At 39.3% G+C, this 8,726-nt stretch overlaps 1 long non-coding RNA gene across 1 annotated transcript in view; it reads left to right on the top strand.

Annotated features, from left to right (window-relative positions):
- Window positions 1-223: 223 nt before the first annotated feature.
- Window positions 224-8,726, top strand: part of LOC129145287 (uncharacterized) — a 31,259-nt gene continuing 22,756 nt past the window's right edge. The window contains exon 1 of the long non-coding RNA XR_008550601.1: window positions 224-295. This is a non-coding gene — a long non-coding RNA (uncharacterized LOC129145287). The remainder of the gene's footprint in view (window positions 296-8,726) is intronic.

The following is an 8,726-nucleotide window of genomic DNA, read 5'->3' as shown; positions in this document are numbered from 1 at the left end:
GAAGGAATACTTCAGGCAGTTGCTCCACACAACTAGAGAGGAGACTATTTCTGTGTAACTTTTGAAGTCATATCACTAAGGTAAAGTCCTGCATTATAATGTCTAGATAATGCTTCTTAAAAGGAGCACAAATTCATTTGATTGTATTTTGGAATCACTTTGTTAAATAATCATTAACTCTCTGTTAGTGACAGTAATTTATGTGGCTTATTTTCAGGTTTATGTAAGAAACAAGTGTTCATCTTCTACTGAATGATGTTTAGAAAGACCAGAATATCTTCTAATACACACTATGGTGAGTTCTATAGTTTATTATAAGTAATGTAGTTTATTGGCTAGCCATTGATTTTCCTCTCTGATCTTATCATTACTTAAAAGCTCTATCATATGGAAAACATGACCAATGTATTCTTATAACTGTTGCAATGCCTGTAATGGGAGATTCTCTGACTCCTGTTCCTCTCTCTGTAGTTGAAGGCTGCTCTCTGGTAGGTGGGTGGGATCTTGCAGACAAAGATTCTTAACATATTGTTAACAGACAAAGATTCTCATTCCTGTTCTGAGTTTAGCCTTATAAACTTTATAAACCTTTTACTGATGGAATGTTGTCATGTCACAAAATTAGATGCAAAAGAAGAAAAGCAACTGAGTATAATAACGGGAAGGGAGGAGAAGAAACACTGGGCTTTCCTGTTTTGGTTAGTAAAATGCTACATGCAGCTGATAAGTAGTTTTAGGGGAAATAATATGTGGTTCACTATATCTTGAAAAGGAGTTGTAGAGGTGAAGCTAAAATTCAGGAGGTAGTTATAAAGGAGCAGTCCTGGTCATAGATCTTAGAGGCAGGGTGACGCAGTAGAGCCTGCCACCAAGACTCACTTGATAAATGACATTTATACATCAGAAATATTCATACAGGCTTATTAAAGCCTGAAGCTTTCTTCTTCCTGCTGTAGTCATTTTCTTTTATTAGGAAAGTCTTTTTAAGTACAAGTGAGCAAGAGCTACATTTTTATGCAGACAACCTTTCCTTATATATAAAAATAAGTCATTTGGAAGCTTCACATGTTATTTCTAGTAACAGATGATTTGTGATAGTCTCACGGTGAATGGCAGTACCATGGTTGACATCTACTGGTGTGACGTTAGACATGTCAGTATACTTAGAATTGCAGAGCTAAGAATTTGCTCTTGTTAGTTGTGTGATGTTGAAAAGATCACTTAATTTCTCTGAGTCAGTTTGTACCTTTTAAAATAGACATTTTATAATCATTGACTATTATACAAAATTATGGATAAAAATGATAAAATAATATATGTGAATGTACTTAATAAGCTCTAAAGTAAAGACATCAAACCTAGCGAGTTAATCCAAAGAAACAAATAAGTCCATTCAGGACCCAGAATTATCCTGTTTGTCCAAATTTGCCAGATACTTGCTGACTCTTCAGAATGCTTTCTATTATAAAGTATTGCTTTAGAGGTATTCCTAAGTGTAATAAAAAGATGTTTCTGCAGTGTCTTTGGACATACTACCTCTTTCTCCCGCGTTACTTTCTAAATATAAGACTTTCCATTTATCTTTGTTCTTGCAATATGACCATTAGAGCAAAGGAAGATATGTGAACACATTTAATTTGTTTTGAGAATAAAAATTGCCAGGGTTAGGGGAAAGCATTGTGATCTGTTTCAGACTGGTACAGAAATATGAGAAGTAGGGGCGTATCACACAGTAATTCACCTTATAGAACTAAGGCCTGTCCAACCAACAAAACAAAATTGTAAACTTAATGAAAAGAAAATTAGATGTATTGGCATTTAGAGCTAGTTGTAGATGCTAAATTGGACTGGCCAAAATCTCTACCTCAGAATAGAAGGATTTATTTCATCAGCTGCTGAGAAGTTATCTATTGAGCGATCTTTTCAGCCTGCTTTTAGAATTGCCTCCACTGAAAACAACCACCTAGGCGAAGAGTGCCTTCTCAGAGCTCCTTACATTCAGTGATTGATCAAAGCAAGGACATAAAATTCTGGTTCCCTTCTGGCATGAACAGGACCACCCCAACCCCCGAGCTCCCCATGAAATCAGGGCTTGGTTATGACTGCATTGTAGCCCAACTCTTACACTACCAGCCCTCCCTCCAGTTATCCTTCCTGAGAGCAATCCCAGTAGTGTCCTGCACAAAAATCTGGAACCCAGTCTGCACCAGAGGCTCTCTGCTGTCTCTCTGAAGGTGTTTAGACAATTGAACTTAGTTTTTGCCTGAACTGTTAAACTACTTCCTTGCGAGAGGAAGAGATTTGGTGCCATATATTCAGAGGGCTGTGCTTAGGTCAAACTAAGGGGCTTGTGTGAATTAACTAGCATATGATAAGCTTGTCAACCTTCTGGTGAGCTTCATTCATTAAAACTATTTTTGTCTCATTATGGGAGAAATGGGGGAAAATGGTTAAAAGACTAGTCCCAGGTCCTAAAAATTGAATCCATAAAACCATTCCAGAACATTTATGATTACAACTTCTTTTCAGTTCGTGAATTCTGCAAGTAATCATTGAAGGTCTTTCTCTATGGGAAAGAGAACAATACATAAAATAAGGCTGCTGTCCTTTTTATCTTATAAGGGAGTTCATGCATGTGCCTCATATAATCAATAAAGCATAATATAAAACATAAAAACTTGAGTAGTTCCTCTCAGTCTGAGCCACTGCTTGGGAAGAACTCAAAAGAGCTTTTAAGAAGCCTGTCATTTTTGGAGAATATGCCCTCAGTGGTGCAGGGCAAGGCACAAACCACCAGTCCTTCAGACTCGGAGGAGGTGAAGAAGGAAGGGACAGTGGCCTCCCTGGACCAGGATTCCAGGCAGTCTGACTTTCTGCAGGCTGGAATCTGACAGCAGGGATAGAAGAAGTCCACTGGAAGAGAAGCTGTGGCCCCCCAGCAGCTCCTTACTCGCCTGGCCCAGGTTCCCTTTTACCAGGAGCCTCCTTGGGCTGACCCAACCAGTTGAGAAACCCTGAAAAGTGACACTATGTCTGACACCTGTAGTTCGGAAGGAACAAGTTACTGCCTTTTTGGGAGACTGTTTGCTGTGACATTTCTCTAGAATATCCTTGAGGGTCTTGGTGCCACATGATGCTGCAAGCAATGGGGCCCAAACCCAATGGGGAATGATGCAGGCATAGGCAGGGCTTCTACCTCGACATTCCTGAAAGAGCCGCAGCACTTTTCTCAACAAAAACCACTCTCCAAATCCCCACCTATTGTCAGGTCCACTTTGGACATATTCTTTGCTTTGGAGGTAGTATCAAGCTCTTACTTTAAAAAAAAATTAATTATTTATTTTATATAATTCTTACATCATTTTTCATTTTTGCACAAAATGTATACATTTTCATTTTGGCTATATTCCCCATACAATACCCACCCCCCTTTATTCTGACCCTAATCCCTCTCTTCTCCCCCTTTCCCTGTAATGTGTCTCTGGTCTATAGTTGCTTGTTGATTTTGATTTTTTCTTTATTACAATTAGAATTTTTCTTGGTCCCTTATTTAGGTTTTCTAAATTCCTGCTATGAGTGAGACCATCCAGTATTTTTCTTTCTTTCTGGCTAATTTCACTGAGCATGATCCCTTCTAGCTCCATCCATGTTGCTGCAAATGGCGTAAGTTTTATCTTTTTTGAATACTGAGTAATATTCCATGGTGTATATGTACCACATCTTCTTGATCCAGTCATCTGTTTTTGGGCATTTGGGTTGTTTCCATAGCTTAGCTATTGTAAATAGTGCTGCTATAAACATAGGGGTGCTAAAAAGAAACTTCTCCAAAGAGGAAATGCAAATGGCCAACAGGCATATGAAAATATGTTCAACATCATTTGTAATCAGAGAAATGAAAATCAAAACTACCATGAGATACCATCTCACACCAGTGAGAATGGCACATATTAAAAAAACTAGCAACAACAAATGTTGGCGAGGATGTGGAGAAAAAGGAACTCTCCTGCACTGCTGGTGGGAGTGCAAACTGGTCCAACCACTATGGAGAGCTGTGTGGAGATTCCTCAACCTACTAAAGATAGAGCTCCCATATGATCCAGCAATTCCACTCCTAGGCATTTACTCAAAGGACACAGAAACATTAATTCAAAAGGGCACCTGCACCCCTATGTTTATAGCAAGCTCTTACTTTTTGAGGGACGAGAGAAAGACTGCGAGGCAGAATCTCACTTGACAATCACTCAATTGAAAGAATCAGAAAAACAGCAACAGATGACTTTGGAGAAGATGCTAGACAATTCAGAGGAAGAGGAGGAAATGAAATAGAAAACCAGTAGTCAAGATGATGAAATGGGCCACAGACGGGGAAAGGGAGAAACCACTAAAGAGGATGAAACTGACAAGAACCCCACTGATTTAGAGTGTCGGCAAGAGAGGAAGGCCTTTTAAAAAAAGGGTCCCAAAAGGATCTTCATGGACATTTTGGACAAGAAAGAGAAGAATTAGGAGTTTGATGAACAGAAACATAGCACTTGTGACTTCACGTGGAGATTATCATCTGTGGATGATTCAGCTGGAAACAACTGGTGACTCAGACCATTCACTTGGGAAAGAAAAAAGGAGCAAAAAGTCCAGTGCTCACGGAAGCCTGTTGAATTCTAGAGGCTAATAGGGTGTAGCGGGATGAGCCGTGGAAGGAAGAATGAGAAAAGCCTTTAAAAAAAAGTTTAAAGTATGCTTTTTGAAAAATTAAAAAATTAACTGTTTTTCAAATTGTAAATGAACATTTAGAAGATCTTGTTAATCTTTTTTTTTTTTAAAGATTTATTTATTTATTTATACAAGCACTGGGTACAGTCAGAAGCGTGGGAGGGTAAGAGAATTCCCCAGAGCCAGAGCAGGGAACACAACAGGCAGACTGCGAAATACACTGCCGAGGGGGGCAGCGGGCGGCGGGAGAGGTCTGCGCGCCATGTGAGACCCTTGCCTGGTGGCCGGGGATCGAACCGGTGCTGCAGAGGCTGCAGGCAGCTTCGCAGCTGAGCTCTCAACCACTGCGCCACCGGGGAGGCCCCAAGATCTTGTTAATCTTATTGCAAGGAGCCAGTGCCATGGTGTGGCTGGCCCCAGAATATTTGGGGAATGATATATCCTTAGCAGTTTAATACAGGAAACTTAGGATATGGTTGTTAGATACAAAACTAGATGATATTCTACAAGGCAATAAACTTAGCCTCTAGAGTTATTCTGCTGGGTGAAAATCTACATGACAATGTGTGAATTCATTATATTGGGTCTTTATTTAGTGATAAACTGAGTTGAGCAAAATGAATGTCCCTAGACACTCTTCTTTGATGGACCTTTAATGAAAGGCCTACAAATAACATTGAAAGAACGCGGTCTTTTGCTTTATTTCCATGTTCTGGATATATATATTTTAACAGTGGAAAGGTCAGCGTACTTGGAAGATTTTGTTTTCTTCAAGGAGAGTGGACAAAGTGAATTTCAAAAAGAAAGCAGGGGGGAGTTTAGAGATTTTTAAGTGATAGGCTAATGAATTTGTATCTAAAAGAAATGGTGATGAGGGATTCACTCATGATTTGGATGTGGATTTGATTAAGGAGTATTTTCAAAAAATTAATTAGTCTAAGTGACATAAAAAATAGGAGATCTTCCAGGACAGTCTTTCAACAATAACAGATAAAGGTTAAATCTCAGGAACAGGAAGAAAGAGGGGCCAACTGTAAGAGCCTATAGAAAATATGCTATAGGCAAGATATTAATGAGAATGAGTCATTGTTCATCTGTAGACTTAAAAGATGAATCTATTAAACCTGAACTGGAGACTGACAACTTTGGAAGAAGTATGCATGTAGAAGGAGAAATTGATTTGAAGTAAGAGATAATGAGCTCAGAGAATAATTTCGATTGCATAAACTATCATACATCATTCAGTTTTCTTGTTTCATATCCACCTGGTACTCAAAATTGTTACCTCCTGTTGAGACTTTAACCCCTTTGCCACCTGGGAGACCCACACATAGACATCTTAAATACTTGGCAGATTTTCTCTCAGGAGGTGCTCGCTTCTGTAGATCTCAGGTTTACTGATATCACTATTACTGTATTTATGTTCATCAACATGTGCACTCTTGTATGATTGTACCTTCACATAGTCTATAGTTCTGTGTTATATAGTTTATGTTTATCAATTAACATGGTAGAGAAACTGACAAGGAACTATCTCTTCTTGATGGGACAAGCTTACTGAGATTCATAGCACTATATTTGGAACTATAAACAAGTTCCTATGGGAAAGGATATGTAAGAGCATATAATTACACATTTCATTTGACTTGCAGCTAGCTATTACTTGCTTTTAGGACATGCCACAGGTGCTATTTAATTTCAACTCTGAACACATTATTCATATCCTGAAATGAACAATTAATTGTTGAAGTTCCTTCAGGACTATAATTCATCATTTTATTAAAATTATCTGGCCCTCACTCAATGTTTAGAAACTTTTGAGGGTCTATTTTGTAGGCACAATAGCAGATTGTTGGCATTACCATGAAATAGGTGTGAGTAGGTGAGGGAATCACACCCCTGGTATTGTCTCTACATATGGTTCTAGTGCTCTATAACTATTTTAAATGCTTTAGTAGTTGCAATAGGAGAATATACACACCTTGGCAATATCAGGTGGCACCATATTTTAGCTTCCTTGAGTTCATCATGGAAACAGGGCTTAGTGCACATTCTTATTCCATTAAGAATATATGCAGGGCCTCCCTAGTGGTGCAAGGGGTTAAGACACAACCTATGAAGCTATCTGCAGTCACTGCAGTGTCACTGCAGCAAGAGTTCGATCCCCGGCCAGGGAGCTACCCACATGGCGAAGCCGACCTCTCTTGACTCACCTGATGCTCTCCTCAGCAGTGTATTTCAGTCAATCTGCCTGTTCTGTTCCCCACTCTGTCTCTGATGAATCGTCTCACCCCCCCACACCTCTGGCCTGTACCCTAGTTCTTGTATGCATAAATAAATAAATCTTTAAAAAAAAAGAGAGAATATATCCAAAAGACTCTAGTTCCCCTTCCTCCCAACCACAGTTTGAGTCACAATATTTTCTGGATCAAAATCGGTAAACTCGGGCCTCCCTGGTGGCACAGGGGTTAAAGTCTCAGTGCTATTAAGCTCTCGCCAGCCTCTGAGTATGAGTTTGATCCCTGGCCAGGGAGCTGACCCACATGGCGCAGTAGACCTCTCCTGTCTTGCCTGCTGCTCCCCTCAGCAGTGTATTTCAGTACATCTGCCTGTTCTGCTCCCCACTCTGACTCTGGTGAATCCTCTCTCACTCCCTGCACCTCTGGCCTGTACCCCAGTTCTTCTATGCAAAAAAACAAATAAATCTTTAAATTGTTAACTTGATGTAACACAATTCCAGTTGTTGGAGTAAGAGAGTTTATTTAAAATGGAAATAATGAGAAAACGAGGTATGTGGTTGCTAGATCCTTTGGACACATAGATTTTATTTTATTTTTTTTTAAATAATAAATTTTATTTTTATATTCCCCATACAATTGCAACCCCCCCATTCTGACCCCAGTCCCACCCCTCCCGCCCCCCACCCCCCAAAAAGTGTCTCTGTTTCATAGTTTTTTGTTGATTTTGATTTTCACTTTCTTATAATTATTCATTTTCCTGGTCCCTTATTTAAGTTTTCTAGATTCCTGCTATGAGTGAGACCATCCAGTATTTTTGTTTTTCTTTTTGGCTTATTTCGCTGAGCATGATCCCTTCCAGCGCCATCCATGTTGCTGCAAATTGCATGTGTTTATCTTTTTTGAATGCTGAGTAATATTCCATGGTATATATGTACCACATCTTCTTGATCCAGTCATCTATTTTTGGGCATTTGGGCTGTTTCCAAAGCTTAGCTATTTCAAACAGTGCTGCTATAAACATAGGGGTGCAGGTGTTCTTTGGAATTGATGTTTCTGTGTCCTTTGGGTAAATACCTAGGAGTGGAATTGCTGGATCCTATGGAAGCTCTATGTTTAGTAGGTCCAGAAATCTCCACACAGCTCTCCATAGTGGTTGGACCAGTTTGCACTCCCACCAACAGTGCAGAAGAGTTCCTTTTTCTCCACACCCTCTCCAACATTTGTTGTTGCTAGTTTTTTTAATATGTGCCATTCTACTGGTGTGAGATGGTATCTCATGGTAGTTTTGATTTGCATTTCCCTGATTACAAGTGATGTTGAACATATTTTCATATGCCTGTTGGCCATTTGCATTTCCTCTTCAGAGAAGTTTCTTTTTAGCTCTTCTGCCCATTTTTTGACTGGATTATTTTCTTTGTTGTTGTTGAGTCTCATCAGCTCTTTGCAGATTTTTGTGATCAGTCCTTTATCATTAGTGTTGGGTACAAAAATGTTCTCCCAGTCGGTGGGGTTTCTCTTTGTTTTGGTTATTGTCTCTTTTGCTGTGCAGAAGCTCTTTAATTTGATGTAGTCCCAGCTGTTGATCTTTGCCTTCACTATCACTGCTTTGGGTGATGTGTCTGTAAAGATGTCTTTGATGTGCAAATCACGTAGGGACACATAGATTTTAAAGAATAGCATTGGATTTTGTAATTACTTGGGCTCTCTATTGAAATTGAACCCTAGTTGTGGCCATGTTCTAATTCAAACCTTTCACTAATTCTGACTGATTTATTC

Source organism: Talpa occidentalis, unplaced genomic scaffold (genome assembly GCF_014898055.3).
Source record: "Talpa occidentalis isolate TD23 unplaced genomic scaffold, MPIMG_talOcc4v2.1 talOcc4.10, whole genome shotgun sequence".
Taxonomy (NCBI): Eukaryota; Metazoa; Chordata; class Mammalia; order Eulipotyphla; family Talpidae; genus Talpa; species Talpa occidentalis.
The sequence above is the reverse complement of the archived record's forward strand: the minus strand, read 5'-3'. Positions and strand labels throughout refer to the sequence as shown.